The sequence below is a fragment of the Alosa sapidissima genome, chromosome 21 (assembly GCF_018492685.1).
Source record: "Alosa sapidissima isolate fAloSap1 chromosome 21, fAloSap1.pri, whole genome shotgun sequence".
Taxonomy (NCBI): Eukaryota; Metazoa; Chordata; class Actinopteri; order Clupeiformes; family Clupeidae; genus Alosa; species Alosa sapidissima.
The window spans coordinates 26737708-26761073 of NC_055977.1; the positions used below are offsets into that span (position 1 = coordinate 26737708).

At 43.7% G+C, this 23366-nt stretch overlaps 1 long non-coding RNA gene across 1 annotated transcript; it reads right to left on the reverse strand.

Moving 5' to 3' along the window:
• Window positions 1–920: 920 nt before the first annotated feature.
• On the reverse strand, window positions 921–5235 carry LOC121696050. Its single transcript, XR_006026225.1, has 4 exons — window positions 5201–5235; window positions 3730–3760; window positions 2086–2151; window positions 921–1537 (listed from the first exon to the last, which is right to left on the reverse strand). It is a non-coding gene; the product is annotated as an uncharacterized LOC121696050 (long non-coding RNA).
• Between the last annotated feature and the right edge of the window lie 18131 nt (window positions 5236–23366).

Consider the following 23366-nt stretch of genomic DNA (forward strand, 5'->3'; position numbering starts at 1 on the left):
TTATTTTCAAATGCTTGTCTTCATTGTGGCAAATACTAAAGGCTAGGCTACGGTAAAAGCAATTCCCATCAGGTTTTATACTTTTTATCTTACAGGGACATCCCATGTCATCAATATCAGTTGTTGCCATTAGGCCTACATCAACATTTCCATGTTGAAGCTCTAAACATGTGCACAGTGCATCCTGGTCCTGACGAGTTAAAGGTTTAAAAGCATGTTTGGGAACTCTTACATCACTTATAATGACATCAGTTGCCTGCAAATTACACTTTAAAGGTTGAAAAGACTGTTCGTCCGTTCCTGCATCAATAAGAATGACATCGTCTGTTGCAATTTTGTTTCGCTTAACACCCTTACTGGGAACTCGTCTCAAAACGTCACTGTAGAGTGGTCTACTGTTTACATTAGAACCATTTGTGTCTGGTATGGTCTGTGAACATTCTGTGCCACTTGTGAAATTAGCTGCAACTGTAGACGACCCACTTACAACTCGTTCACACACTTTAGGCTTCACCACATCGCTGTATAGTGGACGGCAACTTGCAGAGCTCGTTGAACAGCTGGATGAATCGTCCATCTGGGCATTGGTATCAGTTATTACTGTGACTCCAGTTACCTCAAACCTTGGTGTGCTCACGCCAAAAGATCTTGCGAAGTCGTAAACAAATGTGACCAGGGAGTGTATAGAGCTTAAGTATGCAACACAACTTGTCCTCTCACCTTTCTGGTTGATGTATCTGTTAGCGTGTGAATCAACAAACGCAAACCTTGCTCCTGCATTCACTACAGCACATGTGTTAGCACAAATGGTTAACAAACAAGCATCATTGCTAAACAGCGCCCGCTGCAGTGCTACATCAAAAGGCATGGCAACATCACGCAAAGCATCGTCATAGTCCTCAACCTGAATAAATCCAGTGTAAGAATCAGCAAAGTTTATTGAGAAATCACAATTCCACACTTCATATTGTCTAGGCAATTCAGACACAGCAATGTAACCCCTTCCTTGGTCTCTTATTTTACCCTGTGCACTCATTGACCTGTAAAGAACAGTTCCCTTAATCAAAACATCATCAAGATCTCGAGTTTCCCAACTCCACACGTTCTTCATCTTGGACTTCAAAACAGCAGTCAAACTGATGGCACCACACTGCTTGTTGCGCACATTTCCAAACCGTGAATCGCCTTGATGAAAGGACCCCATCAGCACAGATCTCTCTGGGAAGTCAACAGATTCATTCAAAGAACAATCAGTAGCATTATTTTCTTTCACATTACTTGACAATGAGTTTACAACAGAGTCATGGCACATATTCAGAGAGTTGGTAGAGTTTGTTTGAGAGTTGGTAGAGTTTGCTTGTATTGCGTCCGAAGACTGTAACTGGCATTGTAACTGGCATTGTAACTGGCATTGTAACTGGCAGTCCGAAGACTGTATAGCGTCCGAAGACTGTGTGTGGGCTTTTTTACGAGGACGCCCAACCTCGTCACAGGAGACCAAGTCAACCTGCGCCACCGGGGACCTCTTGCTCGGCACCTGTAACACAGAAAACCCATCATAAGGTTACCAAGTCTAACATATCATACTTCTTTAATAATTTCATCATTAAAGCAACTAATATACACATACTTTCAGAACAGTAATGCATATATATTTAGATCATAAATATTCAGCAACTTCTTAAAAGGAAATATGGCGAGTTTTCATATAGATCTCCGTTTCTCATGGGTCACCGAGTACTGTTGTTATGAAACAAAATCAAAACAATCAGTTTTTCCTAGCTCGAGTTGCTACAACCAGCAGCTACCGGTAAAAACAAACGTTTTCATTTTTTGTACCGTCAATACTTGGTCACCTTGAGAAACGTAGATCTATGTAAGAACTCGCTGGATTTCTCCTTTAAATTAGACATGCAGCACATCCTTCATTAAAATACATTCAAAATGTAAGCGGCATTTCAAGTAAACATACAAACTACTGTAAATAGGAATTGGGAGAAACATAAAATGTGCTCAACATTACATGTTTCCTATTAGACACAATCATAATACATCAGGACAGATAGTTCAGCTCAACAGCCTGACCTCAGTAGACCTCAAGTCAGCCTGTCTCTTCTTGGCCGCCTTGGACCGCTTGTTAGGAGGCGCCATCTGAAAAACACACAGAAAACACATCAGAAATCGCATACGTTACACTGAAATATTTTCATCAGTTCTGTTGAAAGCAGGCTTGTGCACAATTCCAAATTTTAGAATTCAATTCAATTAATGAATTAGAATTGGCCCCACCCCACAGGATGTTGAATTTGAATGACAGGAAGTGGAATTCAAATTCATGGCAACACACAACAGGACAAATGTATTGAATCTCACATACATTCAGTTTTGGGAAGGTTAGTTTGGAAATGTAATTGGTTACTGTTTTCAATTATAAGTTGTGTGTTTGTTGCGATCATATCTGACATATATTGTGAAACTTCATTGTTAAACACTACCCTTAAATTATGCATATGAATTTATTTGAATTTCAATTCTACTTCCTTTAATTCAAATTTGAATTGTAATTCTACATCCTGTTTTTGACCTCAATTCAAATTCAAGAATTGAATTGGAATTTAGGAGTCATTCTCAATTCAATTCTGAATTTTGCACAAGCCTGGTTGAACAGGCAATAACAATGTACATATTTACATCATAAGGACTCTAAATTCTCAACTTAAGACAGCCTTCTTCTACTTAATTTAAACCAAGTACATTCAAAAGTTCAACTATACAACAATTAAAAACATGAGCAAAGCATACTGAAAGCAAAAAATACTAATCTTTTCTCAGATAAAGAATCAAGCTTAGCATCAGATGTTTAACATGTTTCACAATAAAATCCTACACACAATAATTACTACTTACATAGTGCAAAACACTGACCAGATGTTCAAACATTTTAAATAATTGAAAAACAAGGTGTCGAATCACTTGTCAACTATGTCACAAGTGCAAATTACAGTCACCTCACACAGCCTTGAACTGTCGTTGACACATTGGTGGCAATGCCAAAGACAGTGCTGTGTCAAATTAGGCTGCCCTGCAAGTTCTGCTACCGCGCAAGTAGTTTCAGTAGAAGTACTCTAGATTTTGCTATCTCAATGTACAATATTTCATATCTAACATTTATCAAAATGCTAACCTAAAAACAAACAAACAAAATAAAAAAAAACTCAGGTGTCAACCTGTTCCACCTCACTGTTTTGATAAGATAGTGCTGTTCCTGAACATGAACACTGAATAGTGGTGGCTTAGTAACACCATTTCACTTACATCCTTAAACAGAACAGTGCCAAATGTATCAATTTGTGCTACAGCATCTCTCCACAACCTACAATTTTGCTTCTCTGATTTCATGTGCAAGGGTAGCCCACACTGCATTCATCAAAAGGGGTGATATGTTGCTTTATAGCTATTATTAATCTGCAAAACGAATTGACATCTGGAGGATTGTTACATACCATTAAGCCTACACACAAGTAGCATGAAATCGAACCTGTTGCACACATTTACAGCTACACCAGAGTTAGGCATGCACATTCTTGAGCTAAAGTAGAAGGCATATGACACAGGAATAAAACTAATGTATCTGTCAATCCAGCGTAAAAGGTTTCTAAATTCCCCTAGAAGTTGTACTGTTTATGTGATAGTATGCAACATAAAAGCCCTGAAACTTTTAGCACTTACCTTTACTATAGGTCAAAAAGCAATCCAAAATCTGGAAAGCATTTAATATATATATATAGGTTATGAAAGTTACAAACTTAGCATTTACAATGACAGATATGTACTTTAAACGTGTGGTTTGGCTTGTAACCATTCTTAAAATCCACCAATAAACTCTTCCAATGTATACATAAACATGCTTGAAACATTCAGTTAACATGAAAACTAGCAGAATTGTTAAATTGATGTAAAACTAGGAAATTAGCTACCTAAAAGGCATGCAGGACCTGCCACATTCTGTATTGAGCCAGGAGGAAATCTGTATACTATGCCTTCAAAATTTACTGACAGCCTCATAACTCATAGATATGTTTCATTATAAAACATGCATATTTTCATTGAATACACCCAAACTACTAATCATACAGGACTGTATGGCATTGCATTCAAGACTGTTAACACCAAAATATACATCTAGTCCCATATCTAAAGCCATGATCTAAACCCAAACAAGACACCTCATAATAGTCATGGCATTGGTTGTCAGAGATAAAAACGTTATACATTTAATTTACCCCTAAAAAATACTATTGTGCAATAGGGCGTTTGACAAATGCATATAATAATAATTTAGACCAGGTAGCGTGCAACGAAACTGTTTGTCGCCTTGTGTGACCTTTCGCAATACGCCAGTTCAAGAGTCTTTTCGCCATAACTTACCCTCATAGCAATATATTTACCGCCAGAAACATTCCCCCCTCGCGTTTGAATGCTTGCTGCCAAACCACACCAATTTAACCTAGGCTATATCAAGATTAATTAAAGATTTACGATTAATTAAATAACTGTTTCTTAAGAATTACACATGCTTGCCTGCCTTCACAAATGGTCTTGCTGAGCCAATATCAACTCATCTTCGCTAACGTTATGTTCTCCCTTTAGCTGCAAACACTGCTAGTCTGCCTCTGATTTTAATAGCAGACAACGTGAACTTGCATTCCTAACTGAGATGACTCAAAAACCAACTCAACCGACTAATAATGTAGCAGCTAACACGTTTTCTAACACGGTTATTGAAGAAGCAGATGTGAGTTCAAACAATACAAGGTTGACGTTAATTGCTATCCAACAACGCTAGCCTACAGCATGGCTGAAGCATCGTCCCAGTAATAACGTTAGCTGCTAATAACCTTTGACTGTATTTGATACAACGTTGTTCATGAGATAACGGCCAGTTCTCAATCGGATTAACATTTTTGATTTATTAACGTTACGAATTCACATTTACACAACCGCTACCGTTCCTGCCTGAGTTTATCGTTCATAGTGTGACACGAACACGTTAACAAATGTAACAAAGGTGGCTATCTAGAGGCATATAAACATATTTTAATATTTTCGTGAGTTTATTCTGTTATAAATAACGTTACCTCAAAACCAAATATACCGACATATCAATTAATTTTCACGAGACATTACAGACACGTCTTACCTTCAGCCAGCAATCACCGAAAAGGAAGATGGCTCGTGATTACAGGCGAACTATTATTACTCGTCATAATAAAAGTCCCTAAACCTTTTTCAACTTAATTTGCCATCTCCTGATATCAAAATATTCAAAAGATAACCAAATGTACCATCCACACAGTGGATTAAATAAAATTACTAAAAATGAACATTTCAGTTAGGCTACCAGCTAAATAAAAGCACCAGATTTTGCATGAGACTTCTATTCTCCATGGTTTATGGCAAATATACTAAATGTGTTTCTCTTTAGGCTATTCATTTTATAAAAAATCAATTCATGTTGTTTAACTAGAGTGGCTACTTATGTAAGTATAACCAACCATTGCAAATCCCTGCACTGTCATGTTCGCACTTTGCCCACAGCTAACAGCCTACGGAAGAGCTTTGCTGCCACCAACTGGACAATAAAAATACCAGATTATTTAATCTGGAGAGTCAAACTCAAAAACACTATTGCATAAACTATAGAAACACAAAGTATAGCTTTGCTTAACCTAAGTCTGCTTAGCTTAATATATCACGCAGTGTTGCATCTAAAATGCATCTACAATTTTGAGTTATTACGGCTTTTCAGTTTTCTTGTAGGCTAGATAAATCATGGAATAGTCAAATGTAAAATCAATTAAAAAATCTTCCACATCAAGTCACACCGATATCTGCCTGAGGTCTTGTAGGCCTACTTTATAAATGAACCATCCTTCGCTCTAAATAGGCTACAGCTTCGTAGCCCAGCTACCTTTAGTCAATAAACTAAAAGGCAAAACCCCAAAAGCATTAATTATATAATGGCCTATACAGTAGTCATGTAGACTAAATATGAAGCTTTTATTGTTTTAAAATCAATTAGTTCATATTGACTACTAAGGCTACGCTAAATGAATCCTGCTTGTGGCCCTCGATTGACATGGCAACAAGCCTGTGCATTGTTTTTCTATGTAGGAGTTCAGTGGGATTCATGTGATGTTGGCACTACAGATGACCTAATACTAAATGAGGTCTACATATGATAATACAAGCCAAATAAACTCAATTTAGACTGAGACTTTGCATTACCTATACACATTTGCGTCCTTTTTTCATTGTTCTTTCATTCAATTCAAGGTTTACCGCTAGGCAATATGAGAAAATGCAATTAATTCTGTGCATTCAATAGGCTATTAAAATTTTCACAACTCAACGACCAAAAGCTAAGCTTCATCAAAATGTGTTAGTCTAACTGTGACCATTTTCACCTTTGAGTGACCATTTTCACCTTTGAGTCAAAACGCAAAACAATTGCTTAACAAACACAAAACTTTATTAATGCAATGAACAGGCAAGAACACCAGTTTAAGTCCCAAAAAACATGAAATGCCAAAAGCGCTCGCAACATAAGTCAAACATTTTCAAACAACCGCATGGATTTTCCCCCTAAAACACATTGGCATGACAAAAAAAAACACCCATCAGTCAAAGTCCTTGGACTGGGCCATCAATTGCTCCAGCGCATTTGGGTCCGCGTCCTGGGCCAACAATTGCTCCGGCACATTTGAGTCCGTTCTCGCGTCCGGGGCATTCCCCTGATCGCTTGGCTCGGTTTCTTTCGCGGCGCCGCGGACTTCTTCTGCTTGTTTCCCGAACCGCACAACCAGACCCCCTTCGTTCACGGTCACGTCCAACTTGGACAGTGACATCACCTGGTCCTCCAAAGCTCGTCCGTCGTGAGCGCTGCAGGTGAGGTAGTTGTCCCTGACGTAATTGAACACTGAGGAATTTGTCAGGGTCATGGTGCGCTCCTCCCCGTGTCCCCCGATCACGACCAGCACTCCAGAATAGGAAATGGTGTAGGAGTTTGCACGCTGGAGGAGACCGCAGCGGTCGCAGCGGTGAGTGGGCGACCTGGGGGCCACGTTTTCCTTGCTTGCGTGACACCTATGCCATCTCAGCTTGGCGACGATTTGCACCCCCGTCACAGGTCCGCTCACGGTCTGACTGGCCCTGGCGGACACCGACCTCAGCGACGCGGGCTGCCCCACCTCCGCGATGGCCGTGATTACCGTGGATGGAGTGGTCGTCAGGACGGTCCGGTCCTCCTCCTTCCTGGTGGACAAAGTGGCGAAGCGGTACGATCTGCCCTCATGCACGGACAAGATGTGGTGTTCCCACACGGTCAGCGCTGTCTGCCCGGTGGAGTCGCAGATCTCGAACGATTTCAGTTCGCAGGGCAGGCCGTTGACTGGAACGATCCTGCTGGCCGTGGCCTGGAGCATCTTGGCCTCGATCACGCCCACCTGTTGAAAACAACACAGGCACAAACAAAAGTCGCATTAGCCTACTACAGACCGAGCCTCTCGCCAAACGCCTTCTCATTTTCACTCAGCTCAAAGGCTTTCCAGAAGCGCCACACTTACTCGCTGCCTCGGACCAAGACCCAAAACCTCCTCGACGGTCATCTTGCCAGCGGACCGAGGCTCCCTCCGCAGGAATGGCAGGTCATCCGACGGCTCCACTCTGCTGCCGTGGGACAGGATCACGTCGTACCCCCCGGGATTGCCGTAGCCTGTGGACACAGAATTAAAAGAAATTCGCAAGAAAAAGCATTCGCCCGTAACAGCCAATCGAAATTGGTGGCAAAGCCACCAAACAGGAAATTACCTTGTAACTCAGCCAATCTTGGGTTGTTTGTTATGGAAATTGCTGTGACTGCTTAATGCTATATACCTGATGCAACTGCATTGAGTTACATGGCAAATTTGGACTGCTGAACTAACTGCTTGGCCCCCTCATTGCTGCTTGCAGCTATATTTGGGGGCCAAGCAGCGAAGCTGCGAAGCACCCATTGTGTTTCTATGATTTCTTATTATTATTATTTAACATCTTTCTTCCGCCATGGGAGTCTATGGCAGCCCATAGAACCGTCTGGTAAAAAGTTGTGAAATTTGGCACATTGATTGGGGACAGGCCAATAATTAATTGCACCAAGTTTCATGCCGGCACCTCCAGCGCTCTAGCGCCACCAACAGGCCAAAGTTGGACGTGCGTTCACGCACGTAACTTTTGACCTGTTGATCCGATTTTGAAAAATGAGGTACCGTTGGAATCCTTGGACCAAGCCGAGTTCAACGCACTCTATGACGTCATTTTCCGCCATGATGGATTTTCCGCCATATTGGATTTTAGTGAAAGTGAAACTAATTTTTCACAGGTCACAAATTTTGTCCGATCGTCACCAAACTTGACACACATGATCTTCAGACCATGCCTCATTAATGCATTGTTTTCTGTCTTCGGAACTAAAACCGTTCGCGCGTAACAGCCAATCGAAGTTTGCGGCGAAGCCGCCAAACAGGAAGTGAGCTCATATCTCAGCAACCCATTCATCTGTCATAACCAAACTTAGTACATGTACTCAGGACCCAATCAGGGGGACGCTCAAGAAATCTGGTGACCTTTGACCTCTAGGGGGCGCTGTAATTAAGAAACATGCCTTTTGGCCTGTAGCTGCAGTTGTGTTTAGAATTAAAATGCACTAGTGGTGTCTGTTAATACTGTTGGAGGTCCTTAGGCCGACCCAAGCCAACTTGTGATGTCATCGTAATTGATTCGGCCGCCATATTGGATTTAATCAAAAACACGTACAAGTTTTCGCAGGTCACAAATTTCATCTGTTCTTCACCAAAATTGGCAGAGACCATCTTCAGACCATGCCTGATGAGTGCATTGCTTTCTGGAACAATTGACAGAAGCATTGACCTGTACCAGCCAATCGAAATTTGCGGCGACGCCGCCAAACAGGAAGTGATTTCATATCTCAGCAACGCTTTCATGTATCAAAACCAAATTTAGTACATGTACCTCGGACCCCATCGGGAGGACGCTCAAGAAATTTGGTGACATTTGACCTCTAGGGGGCACCGTAATTGACAAAAATGCATTTTGGCCAGTAGTTGCCGATGCGCATTATTTTGCAATGGAAGTCAATGGCAGCCCATAGAACCGTCTGGTAAAAAGTTATACAATTTTGCACACTAATTGGGGACAGTCCAATAATTCATTTCACCAAGTTTCATGCCGGCACCTCAAGCGCTCTAGCGCCACCAACAGGCCAAAGTTGGACTTGTGTTTACGGACGTAACTTTTGACCTGTTGACCCGAATGGCAAAATGAGGTATCATTGGAATCCTTGGGCCAAGCCGAGTTCAACACACCCTATGACGTCAATTGTTGACCTCTATGTTTAAATCACAGCAAGTGTGATCATATCTCAGTCAATCTTTTATTTTTGATGTGAAACTGATGACAGCGAGTTCCATCCAGTTAATTCTAATGCGTGCGTGCAAGGGTGGGGCGGGGTGGGACGGGCAGGGGCGGTTGCGGCGGTGGGCTGGCTGGGTGAGGGGGCGGCGACACTCAGCCCTGGTTCAGCCACACAAAATCAGTTATGTTTTGATGTGAAACTTGACCTTGTAACTCAGCCAATCTTGGGTTGTTTGACATGGAACTTGTTGTGACTGCTTAATGCTATATGCCTGATGCCACGGCATTGAGTTGCATGGCAAATCTGGACTTCTGGACTGCTGAACTGCCTGCTTGGCCCCCTCATTGCTGCTTGCAGCTATATTTATTATTTAACATCTTTCCTCCGCCATGGGAGTCTATGGCAGCCCATAGAACCGTCTTGTCAAAAGTTGTGAAATTTAGCACACTGATTGGTGACACTCCAATAATTTATTTCACCAAGTTTCATGCCTCCCCGTCGAACCCTCTAGCGCCACCAACAGGCCAAAGTTGGACATGCGTTCATGCACGTAACTTTTGACCCGTTGACCCGATTGTCAAAATTGTGGTATCGTTGGAATCCTTGGACCAAGCCGAGTTCAACGCACCCTATGACGTCATTTTCCGCCATGATGGATTTTCCGCCATATTGGATTTTAGTGAAAGTGAAACTAATTTTTCACAGGTCACAAATTTTGTCCGATCGTCACCAAACTTGACACACATTATCTTCAGACCATGCCTAATTAATGCATTGTTTTTTGTCTTCGGAACTAAAACCGTTCGCGCGTAACAGCCAATCGAAGTTTGCGGCAAAGCCGCCAAACAGGAAGTGAGCTCATATCTCAGCAACCCTTTCATCTGTCATAACCAAACTTAGTACATGGACTTATAACCCCATCAGTAGGGCACTCAAAAAATCTGGTGACCTTTGACCTCTAGGGGGCGCTGTAATTAGCAAAAAGGCATTTTTGCCTGTAGCTGTTGATGTGTTTGGAATTAAAACATACTAGTGGTGTCTGGTAATACTTTTGGATGTTCTTAGGCTTACCCATGCCAACTTGTGATGTCAACATAATTGTTTCAGCCGCCATATTGGATTTAATCAAAAACATTAAAACGTTTTCACTGGTCACAAATTTCATCTGATTTTCACCAAAATTGGCTCAGACCATCTTCAGACCATGCCTTATCAGTGTTTCATTTTCTACAACGATTGACAAAAGCATTCGCCCGTAACAGCCAATCGAAATTGGTGGCGAAGCCGCCAAACAGGAAATTACCTTGTAACTCAGCCAATCTTGGGTTGTTTGGCATGGAACTTGCTGTGACTGCTTATGTAACCGCATTGAGTTGCATGACAAATTTGGACTGCTGAACTCTCTGCTTGGCCCCCTCATTGCTGCTTGCAGCTATATTTGGGGGCCAAGCAGCGAAGCTGCGAAGGCACCCATTGTGTTTGTTAGTTTTCTTATTATTATTATTATTCCGCCATGGGAGTCTATGGCAGCCCATAGAACCGTCTGGTAAAAAGTTGTGAAATTTGGCACACCGATTGGGGACAGTCCCATGATTAATGTCACCCAGTTTCATGTCGGCAACTTAAGCGCTCTAGCGCCACCAACAGGCCAAAGTTGGACGTGCGTTCACGCACGTAACTTTTAACCTGTTGGTCCGATTTTGAAAAATGAGGTACCGTTGGAATCCTTGGACCAAGCCGAGTTCAACGCACCCTATGACGTCATTTTCCGCCATGATGGATTTTCCGCCATTTTGGATTTCATCAAAATCACTTAAAACGTATCAGAGGTCACACATTTTGTCCGATCGACACCAAACTTGACAGATATCATCTACAGACCATGCCTCATTAATGCATTGCTTTTTGTCTTCGGAACTAAAACCGTTCGCGCGTAACAGCCAATCGAAATTTGCGGCGAAGCCGCCAAACAGGAAGTGAGCTCATATCTCAGCAACCCATTGATCTATCATAACCAAACTTAGTCCATGGACTCAGGACCCAATCAGGGGGACGCACAAGAAATTTGGTGATTTTTGACCTCTAGGGGGCGCTGTAATTAAGAAACATGCCTTTTGGCCTGTAGCAGCAGTTGTGCTTAGAATTGAAACCCATTAGTGGTGTCTGGTACTACTGTTGAAGGTCCTTAGGCCGACCCAAGCCAACTTGTGATGTCATCGTAATTGATTCGGCCGCCATATTGGATTTAATCAAAAACACGTACGAATTTTCGCAGGTCAAAAATTTCAGCGGATCCTCACCAAAATTGGCAGAGAACATCTTCAGACCATGCCTTATCAGTGCATCGCTTTTTGGAACGATTGACAGTAGCATTCGGCTGTAACAGCCAATCGAAACTTGCGGCGAAGCCGCCAAACAGGAAGTGAGCTCATATCTCAGCAACGCTTTCATGTATCAAAACCAAACTTAGTATATGTACCTCAGACCACATCGGGAGGACGCTCACGAAATTTGGTGACATTTGACCTCTAGGGGGCTCCGTAATTGACAAAAATGCATTTTGGCCAGTAGTTGCTGATGCGCATTAATTTGCAATGGAAGTCAATGGCAGCCCATAGAACCGTCTGGTAAAAAGTTATACAATTTTGCACACTGATTGGGGACAGTCCAATAATTCATTTCACCAAGTTTCATGCCGGCACCTCAAGCGCTCTAGCGCCACCAACATGCCAAAGTTGGAATTGTGTTCACGGACGTAACTTTTGACCCGTTGACCCGAATGGAAAAATGAGGTATCATTGGAATCCTTGGGCCAAGCCGAGTTCAACACACCCCATGACGTCAATTTTTGACCTCTGTGTTTAAATCACAGCAAGTGTGATCATATCTCAGTCAATCTTTTATTTTTGATGTGAAACTGATGACAGCAAGTTCCATCTAGTTCATTCTAATGTGTGCGTGCAAGGGTGGGACTGGGTGCGATGGGCAGGGGCGGTTGCGGCGGTGGGCTGGCTGGGGGAGGGGGCGGCGACACTCAGCCCTGGTTCAGCCCCACAAAATCAGTTATGTTTTGATGTGAAACTTGACCTTGTAACTCAGCCAATCTTGGGTTGTATGGCATGGAACTTGCTGTGACTGCTTAAGGCTATATGTCTGATGCAACGGCATTGACTTACATGGTTAATCTGGCCTGCTGATCTCACTGCTTGGCCCCCTCATTGCTGCTTGCAGCTATATTTATTATTATTATTTAACATCTTTCTTCCGCCATGGGAGTCTATGGCAGCCCATAGAACAGTCTGGTAAAAAGTTGTGAAATTTGGCACATTGATTGGGGACAGGCCAAAAATTAATTGCACCAAGTTTCATGCCGGCACCTACAGCGCTCTAGCGCCACCAACAGGCCAAAGTTGGACGTGCGTTCACGCACGTAACTTTTGACCTGTTGGTCCGATTTTGTAAAATGAGGTACCGTTGGAATCCTTGGACCAAGCCGAGTTCAACGCACCCTATGACGTCATTTTCCGCCATGATGGATTTTCCGCCATTTTGGATTTAAGTGAAAGTGAAACTAATTTTTCACAGGTCACAAATTTTGTCCGATCGTCACCAAACTTGACACACATGATCTTCAGACCATGCCTCATTAATGCATTGTTTTTTGTCTTCGGAACTAAAACCGTTCGCCCGTAACAACCAATCGAAATATGCGGCGAAGCCGCCAAACAGGAAGTGAGCTCATATCTCAGCAACCCTTTCATCTATCATAACCAAACTAAGTACATGGACTCAGGACCCAATCAGAGGGACGCTCAAGAAATTTGGTGACCTTTGACCTCTAGGGGGCGCTGTAATTAAGAAACATGCCTTTTGGCCTGTAGCTGCAGTTGTGTTTAGAATTAAAATGCACTAGTGGTGTCTGTTAATATTGTTGGAGGTCCTTAGGCCGACCCAAGCCAACTTGTGATGTCATCGTAATTGATTCGGCCGCCATATTGGATTTAATCAAAAACACGTACAAGTTTTCGCAGGTCACAAATTTCATCTGTTCTTCACCAAAATTGGTAGAGACCATCTTCAGACCATGCCTGATGAGTGCATTGCTTTCTGGAACAATTGACAGAAGCATTGACCTGTACCAGCCAATCGAAATTTGCGGCGAAGCCGCCAAACAGGAAGTGATTTCATATCTCAGCAACGCTTTCATGTATCAAAACCAAACTTAGTTCATGTACCTCAGACCCCATCGGGAGGACGCTCAAGAAATTTGGTGACATTTGACCTCTAGGGGGCTCCGTAATTGACAAAAATGCATTTTGGCCAGTAGTTGCTGATGCGCATTATTTTGCAATGGAAGTCAATGGCAGCCTATAGAACCGTCTGGTAAAAAGTTATACAATTTTGCACACTAATTGGGGACAGTCCAATAATTCATTTCACCAAGTTTCATGCCGGCACCTCAAGCGCTCTAGCGCCACCAACAGGCCAAAGTTGGACTTGTGTTTACGGACGTAACTTTTGACCTGTTGACCCGAATGGCAAAATGAGGTATCATTGGAATCCTTGGGCCAAGCCGAGTTCAACACACCCTATGACGTCAATTGTTGACCTCTATGTTTAAATCACAGCAAGTGTGATCATATCTCAGTCAATCTTTTATTTTTGATGTGAAACTGATGACAGCGAGTTCCATCCAGTTAATTCTAATGCGTGCGTGCAAGGGTGGGGCGGGGTGGGACGGGCAGGGGCGGTTGCGGCGGTGGGCTGGCTGGGTGAGGGGGCGGCGACACTCAGCCCTGGTTCAGCCACACAAAATCAGTTATGTTTTGATGTGAAACTTGACCTTGTAACTCAGCCAATCTTGGGTTGTTTGACATGGAACTTGTTGTGACTGCTTAATGCTATATGCCTGATGCCACGGCATTGAGTTGCATGGCAAATCTGGACTTCTGGACTGCTGAACTGCCTGCTTGGCCCCCTCATTGCTGCTTGCAGCTATATTTGGGGGCCAAGCAGCGAAGCTGCGAAGGCACCCATTGTGTTTGTTAGTTTTCTTATTATTGGGGGCCAAGCAGCGAAGCTGCAGGGCAACCCATAGTGATTCTATGTTTTCTTCCCTATTATTATTATTACGCTTCCGCCATGGGAGTCTATGGCAGCCCATAGAACCGTATGGTAAAAAGTTGTGAAATTTGGCACACCGATTGGAGACAGGCCCATGATTAATTTCACCAAGTTTCATGTCGGCTCCTCGAGGGCTCTAGCGCCACCAACAGGCCAAAGTTGGACGTGCGTTCACGCAAGTAACTTTTGACCCGTTTGCCCGATTGTCAAAAATGAGGTATCGTTGGAATCCTTGGACCAAGCCGAGTTCAACGCACCCTATGACGTCATTTTCCGCCATGATGGATTTTCCGCCATATTGGATTTTATCGAAAGTGAAACTAAAGTTTCACGCCTCACATAGTTTGTCCGATTTTAACGAAACTTAATACATATGATCTTCAGACCAATCCGCACAAAAGTTATCGATTTTTGTCTTCGGAACTAAAACCGTTCGCCCGTAACAACCAATCGAAATATGCGGCGAAGCCGCCAAACAGGAAGTGAGCTCATATCTCAGCAACCCTTTCATCTGTCATAACCAAACTTAGTACATGGACTTATATCCCCATCTGTAGAGCACTCAAAAAATCTGGTGACCTTTGACCTCTAGGGGGCGCTGTAATTAGCGAAAATGCATTTTGGCCTGTAGCTGTTGATGTGTTTAGAATTAAAACATACTAGTGGTGTCTGGTAGTACTTTTGGATGTCCTTAGGCTGACCCAGGCCAATTTATGATGTCAACATAATTGATTCGGCCGCCATATTGAATTTAATCAAAAACAATAAAACATTTTCACTGGTCACAAATTTCATCTGACTTTCACCAAAATTGGCTCAGACCATCTTCAGACCATGCCTTATCAGTGTTTAATTTTCTGGAACGATTGACAAAAGCATTCGCCCGTAACAGCCAATCGAAATTGGTGGCGAAGCCGCCAAACAGGAAGTGATTTCATATCTTAGCAACGCTTTCATGTATCAAAACCAAACTTAGTACATGTACCTCAGACCACATCGGGAGGACGCTCAAGAAATTTGGTGACATTTGACCTCTAGGGGGCACCGTAATTGACAGAAATGCATTTTGGCCAGTAGTTGCTGATGCGCATTATTTTGCAATGGAAGTCAATGGCAGCCCATAGAACCGTCTGGTAAAAAGTTATAACATTTTGCACACTAATTGGGGACAGTCCAATAATTCATTTCACCAAGTTTCATGCCGGCACCTCAAGCGCTCTAGCGCCACCAACAGGCCAAAGTTGGACTTGTGTTCACGGACGTAACTTTTGACCTGTTGACCCGAATGGCAAAATGAGGTATCATTGGAATCCTTGGGCCAAGCCGAGTTCAACACACCCTATGACGTCAATTGTTGACCTCTATGTTTAAATCACAGCAAGTGTGATCATATCTCAGTCAATCTTTTATTTTTGATGTGAAACTGATGACAGCGAGTTCCATCCAGTTAATTCTAATGCGTGCGTGCAAGGGTGGGACAGGGTGGGATGGGCAGGGGCGGTTGCGGCGGTGGGCTGGCTGGGGGAGGGGGCGGCGACACTCAGCCCTGGTTCAGCCACACAAAATCAGTTATGTTTTGATGTGAAACTTCACCTTGTAACTCAGCCAATATTGGGTTGTTTGACATGGAACTTGTTGTGACTGCTTAATGCTATATGCCTGATGCCACGGCATTGAGTTGCATGGCAAATCTGGACTTCTGGACTGCTGAACTGCCTGCTTGGCCCCCTCATTGCTGCTTGCAGCTATATTTGGGGGCCAAGCAGCGAAGCTGCGAAGCACCCATTGTGTTTCTATGATTTCTTATTATTATTATTTAACATCTTTCTTCCGCCATGGGAGTCTATGGCAGCCCATAGAACCGTCTGGTAAAAAGTTGTGAAATTTGGCACATTGATTGGGGACAGGCCAAAAATTAATTGCACCAAGTTTCATGCCGGCACCTCCAGCGCTCTAGCGCCACCAACAGGCCAAAGTTGGACGTGCGTTCACGCACGTAACTTTTGACCTGTTGATCCGATTTTGAAAAATGAGGTACCGTTGGAATCCTTGGACCAAGCCGAGTTCAACGCACTCTATGACGTCATTTTCCGCCATGATGGATTTTCCGCCATATTGGATTTTAGTGAAAGTGAAACTAATTTTTCACAGGTCACAAATTTTGTCCGATCGTCACCAAACTTGACACACATGATCTTCCGACCATGCCTCATTAATGCATTGTTTTTTGTCTTCGGAACTAAAACCGTTCGCGCGTAACAGCCAATCGAAGTTTGCGGCGAAGCCGCCAAACAGGAAGTGAGCTCATATCTCAGCAACCCATTCATCTGTCATAACCAAACTTAGTACATCTACTCAGGACCCAATCAGGGGGACGCTCAAGAAATCTGGTGACCTTTGACCTCTAGGGGGCGCTGTAATTAAGAAACATGCCTTTTGGCCTGTAGCTGCAGTTGTGTTTAGAATTAAAATGCACTAGTGGTGTCTGTTAATACTGTTGGAGGTCCTTAGGCCGACCCAAGCCAACTTGTGATGTCATCGTAATTGATTCGGCCGCCATATTGGATTTAATCAAAAACACGTACAAGTTTTCGCAGGTCACAAATTTCATCTGTTCTTCACCAAAATTGGTAGAGACCATCTTCAGACCATGCCTGATGAGTGCATTGCTTTCTGGAACAATTGACAGAAGCATTGACCTGTACCAGCCAATCGAAATTTGCGGCGAAGCCGCCAAACAGGAAGTGATTTCATATCTCAGCAGCGCTTTCATGTATCAAAACCAAATTTAGTACATGTACCTCAGACCCCATCGGGAGGACGCTCAAGAAATTTGGTGACATTTGACCTCTAGGGGGCACCGTAATTGACAAAAATGCATTTTGGCCAGTAGTTGCTGATGCGCATTATTTTGCAATGGAAGTCAATGGCAGCCCATAGAACCGTCTGGTAAAAAGTTATACAATTTTGCACACTAATTGGGGACAGTCCAATAATTCATTTCACCAAGTTTCATGCCGGCACCTCAAGCGCTCTAGCGCCACCAACAGGCCAAAGTTGGACTTGTGTTTACGGACGTAACTTTTGACCTGTTGACCCGAATGGCAAAATGAGGTATCATTGGAATCCTTGGGCCAAGCCGAGTTCAACACACCCTATGACGTCAATTGTTGACCTCTATGTTTAAATCACAGCAAGTGTGATCATATCTCAGTCAATCTTTTATTTTTGATGTGAAACTGATGACAGCGAGTTCCATCCAATTAATTCTAATGCGTGCGCGCAAGGGTGGGGCGGGGTGGGACGGGCAGGGGCGGTTGCGGCGGTGGGCTGGCTGGGGGCGGCGACACTCAGCCCTGGTTCAGCCACACAAAATCAGTTATGTTTTGATGTGAAACTTGACCTTGTAACTCAGCCAATCTTGGGTTGTTTGACATGGAACTTGTTGTGACTGCTTAATGCTATATGCCTGATGCCACGGCATTGAGTTGCATGGCAAATCTGGACTTCTGGACTGCTGAACTGCCTGCTTGGCCCCCTCATTGCTGCTTGCAGCTATATTTATTATTATTATTCCTCTGCCATTGAAGTCAATGGCAGCCCATAGAACCGTCTGGTGAAAAGTTGTGAAATTTGGCACACTGATTAGGGACAGTCCCATGATTAATGTCACCAAGTTTCATGATGGCACCTCAAGCACTCTAGCGCCACCAACAGGCCAAAGTTAGACGTGCGTTCACGCACGTAACCTTTGACCCGTATGGCCGATTGTCAAAAATGAGGTATCGTTGGAATCCTTGGATCAAGCCGAGTTCAACGCACCCTATGACGTCAATTTCCGCCATGATGGATTTTCCGCCATATTGGATTTCATCAAAAACACTAAAAAGTCTTCACAGGTCACAAATTTTGTCCGATCGACACCAAACTTCAAAGATATCATCTGCAGTCCATGCCCCATCAATGTATTGCTTTTTGTCTGCAGAACTAAAACCGCTCGCGCGTTACAGCCAATCGAAGTTTGCGGCGAAGCCGCCAAACAGGAAGTGAGCTCATATCTCAGCAACCCATTCATCTATCGTAACCAAACTTAGTACATGGACTCAGGACCCAATCAGGGGGACGCTCAAGAAATCTGGTGACCTTTGACCTCTAGGGGGCGCTGTAATTGAGAAACAGGCCTTTTGGCCTGTAGCTGCTGTTGTGCTTAGAATTAAAACGCACTACTGGTGTCTGGTAATACTGTTGGAGGTCCTTAGGCCGTCCCAAGCCAATTTGTGATGTCATCGTAATTGATTCGGCCGCCATATTGGATTTAATCAAAAACACGTAAAAATTTTCGCAGGTCACACATTTCAGTGGATCCTCACCAAAATTGGCAGAGATCATCTTCAGACCATGCCTTATCAGTGCATTGCTTACTGGAACAATTGACAGAAGCATTCGGCTGTAACAGCCAATCGAAATTTGCGGCGAAGCCGCCAAACAGGAAGTGAGCTCATATCTCAGCAACCCTTGCATGTATCAAAGCCAAACTGGGTGCATAGACTCAGGACCCAATCAGGGGGACACTCAATAAATCTGGTGACCTTTGACCTCAAGGGGGCGCTGTAATTAAGAAACATGCCTTTTGGCCTGTAGCTGCTGTTGTGTTTGGAATTAAAATGCACTAGTGGTGTCTGTTAATACTGTTGGAGGTCCTTAGGCCGACCCAAGCGAATTTGTGATGTCATAGTAATTGATTCGGCCGCCATATTTGATTTAATCAAAAACACGTACAAGTTTTCACAGGTCACAAATTTCAGCGGATTCTCACCAAAATTGGCAGAGACCATCTTCAGACCATAATCTATCAATATATTCCTTTTTGGAACAATTGGCAAAAGCATTCGCTTGTAACAGTCAATCAAAATTGGTGGCGAAGCCGCCAAACAGGAAGTGAGCTCATATCTCAACAACCCTGCCATGTATCATAACCAAACTTACTATATGGATTCATGACCCCATTAGGAGGACGCTCAAAACATTTGGTGACCTTTGACCTGTAGGAGGTGCTGCAATTAGCAATATTGCATTTTGATGTGTAGTTGCTGATGTGTTTTATCAATCTTTTATTTTTTGATGTGAAACTGATGACATCATGTTCCATCCAGTTAATTCTAGTGCGTGCGTGCAAGGGCATGGCAGGACGGGGTGGGACGGGCTGGGGTGATTAGGTGGGGGGGGGCTGGTTGGCGGAGGCGTGGCAATACTCAGCCCTGTTTCAGCCCTGTTGATCGCGGGTGTCTGCTGAGTTCTATCTTGTCGCCGTAGCTACTCCGGCCTGTTCTGCTTGGCCCCCTCATTGCTGCTTGCAGCTATATTTGGGGGCCAAGCAGCGAAGCTGCGAGGACCTCATTGTGTTTCTATGTTTTCTTCCCTATTATTATTATTATTCCGCCATGGAAGTCTATGGCAGCCCATAGAACCGTCTGGTGAAAAGTTTTGAAATTTGGCACACTGATTAGGGACAGTCCCATGATTAATGTCACCAAGTTTCATGATGGCACCTAGAGCACTCTAGCGCCACCAATAGGCCAAAGTTGGACGTGCGTTCATGCACGTAACTTTTGACCCGTATGGCCGATTGTCAAAAATGAGGTATCGATGGAATCCTTGGACCAAGCCGAGTTCAATGCACCCTATGACGTCATTTTCCGCCATGATGGATTTTCCGCCATATTGGATTTTAGTGAAAGTGAAACTAAAACTTCACAGGTCACAAATTTTGTCCGATCGTCACCAAACTTGACACACATGCTCTTCAGACCAAGCCGCACAAAAGTTATTCCTTTTCGTCTTCAGAACTAAAACCGTTCGCGCGTAACAGCCAATCGAAATTTGCGGCGAAGCCGCCAAACAGGAAGTGAGCTCATATCTCAGCAACCCATTCATCTATCATAACCAAACTTAGTCCATGGACTCAGGACCCAATCAGGGGGATGCTCAAGAAATCTGGTGACCTTTGACCTCTAGGGGGCGCTGTAATTAAGAAACATGCCTTTTGGCCTGTAGCAGCAGTTGTGCTTAGAATTAAAACCCATTAGTGGTGTCTGGTACTACTGTTGAAGGTCCTTAGGCCGACCCAAGCCAACTTGTGATGTCATCGTAATTGATTCGGCCGCCATATTGGATTAAATCAAAAACACAAAAAAGTTTTGGCAGGTCACAAATTTCATCTGTTCCTCACCAAAATTGGCAGAGACCATCTTCAGACCATGCCTGATGAGTGCATTGCTTTCTGGAACAATTGACAGAAGCTTTGGCCTGTACCAGCCAATCAAAATTTGCGGCGAAGCCGCCAAACAGGAAGTGATTTCATATCTCAGGAACGCTTTCATGTATCAAAACCAAATTTAGTACATGTACCTCAGACCCCATCGGGAGGACGCTCAAGAAATTTGGTGACATTTGACCTCTAGGGGGCACCGTAATTGACAAAAATGCATTTTGGCCAGTAGTTGCCGATGCGCATTATTTTGCAATGGAAGTCAATGGCAGCCCATAGAACCGTCTGGTAAAAAGTTATACAATTTTGCACACTAATTGGGGACAGTCCAATAATTCATTTCACCAAGTTTCATGCCGGCACCTCAAGCGCTCTAGCGCCACCAACAGGCCAAAGTTGGACTTGTGTTTACGGACGTAACTTTTGACCTGTTGACCCGAATGGCAAAATGAGGTATCATTGGAATCCTTGGGCCAAGCCGAGTTCAACACACCCTATGACGTCAATTGTTGACCTCTATGTTTAAATCACGGCAAGTGTGATCATATCTCAGTCAATCTTTTATTTTTGATGTGAAACTGATGACAGCGAGTTCCATCCAGTTAATTCTAATGCGTGCGTGCAAGGGTGGGACGGGGTGGGACGGGCAGGGGCGGTTGCGGCGGTGGGCTGGCTGGGTGAGGGGGCGGCGACACTCAGCCCTGGTTCAGCCACACAAAATCAGTTATGTTTTGATGTGAAACTTGACCTTGTAACTCAGCCAATCTTGGGTTGTTTGACATGGAACTTGTTGTGACTGCTTAATGCTATATGCCTGATGCCACAGCATTGAGTTGCATGGCAAATCTGGACTTCTGGACTGCTGAACTGCCTGCTTGGCCCCCTCATTGCTGCTTGCAGCTATATTTTCTTATTATTATTATTTAACATCTTTCCTCTGCCATTGAAGTCTATGGCAGCCCATAGAACCGTCTGGTAAAAAGTTGTGAAATTTGGCACACTGATTGGGGATAGTACATTGATTAATTTCACCAAGTTTCATGTCGGCACCTCGAGGGCTCTAGCGCCACCAACAGGCCAAAGTTTGACGTGCGTTCACGCACGTAACTTTTGACCTGTTGACCCTATTTTGAAAAATGAGGTATCGTTGGAATCCTTGGACCAAGCCGAGTTCAACGCACCCTATGACGTCATTTTCCGCCATGATGGATTTTCCGCCATATTGGATTTTAGTGAAAGTGAAACTAAAACTTCACAGGTCACAAATTTTGTCCGATCGTCACCAAACTTGACACACATGCTCTTCAGACCAAGCCGCACAAAAGTTATCACTTTTCGTCTTCGGAACTCAAACCGTTTGACCGTAACAGCCAATCGAAATATGCGGCGAAGCCGCCAAACAGGAAGTGAGCTCATATCTCAGCAACCCATTCATCTATCATAACCAAACTTAGTACATGGACTCAGGACCCAATCAGGGGGACGCTCAAAAAATCTGGTGACCTTTGACCTCTAGGGGGCGCTGTAATTAAGAAACATGCCTTTTGGCCTGTAGCTGCTGTTTTGCTTAGAATTAAAATGCACTAGTGGTGTCTGGTAATACTGTTGGAGGTCCTTAGGCCGACCCAAGCCGACTTGTGATGTCATCGTAATTGATTCGGCCGCCATATTGGATTTAATCAAAAACACGTACACGTTTTTGCAGGTCACAAATTTCAGCGGATCCTCAGCAAAATTGGCAGAGACCATCAACAGACCATGCCTGATGAGTGTATTGCTTTCTGGAACAATTGACAGAAGCATTGACCTGTACCAGCCAATCGAAATTTGCGGCGAAGCCACCAAACAGGAAGTGATTTCATATCTCAGCAACGCTTTCATGTATCAAAACCAAATTTAGTACATGTACCTCAGACCCCATCGGGAGGACGCTCAAGAAATTTGGTGACATTTGACCTCTAGGGGGCACCGTAATTGACAAAAATGCATTTTGGCCAGTAGTTGCTGATGCGCATTATTTTGCAATGGAAGTCAATGGCAGCCCATAGAACCGTCTGGTAAAAAGTTATAAAATTTTGCACACTAATTGGGGACAGTCCAATAATTCATTTCACCAAGTTTCATACCGGCACCTTGAGCGCTCTAGCGCCACCAACAGGCCAAAGTTGGACTTGCGTTCACGCACTTAACTTTTGACCCGTTGATCCGATTGTCAAAAATTAGGTATTGTTAGAATCCTTGGACCAAGCCGAGTTCAACGCATCCTATGACGTCAATTTCCGCCATGATGGATTTTCCGCCATTTTGGATTTCATCAAAAACACTAAAAAGTCTTCAAAGGTCACAAATTTTGTCCGATCGACACCAAATCTGACACACTTGATATTCAGACCAAGCCTCACAAAAGTTATTCATTTTCGTCTTCGGAACTCAAACCGTTCGCCCGTAACAGCCAATCGAAATATGCGGCGAAGCAGCCAAACAGGAAGTGAGCTCATATCT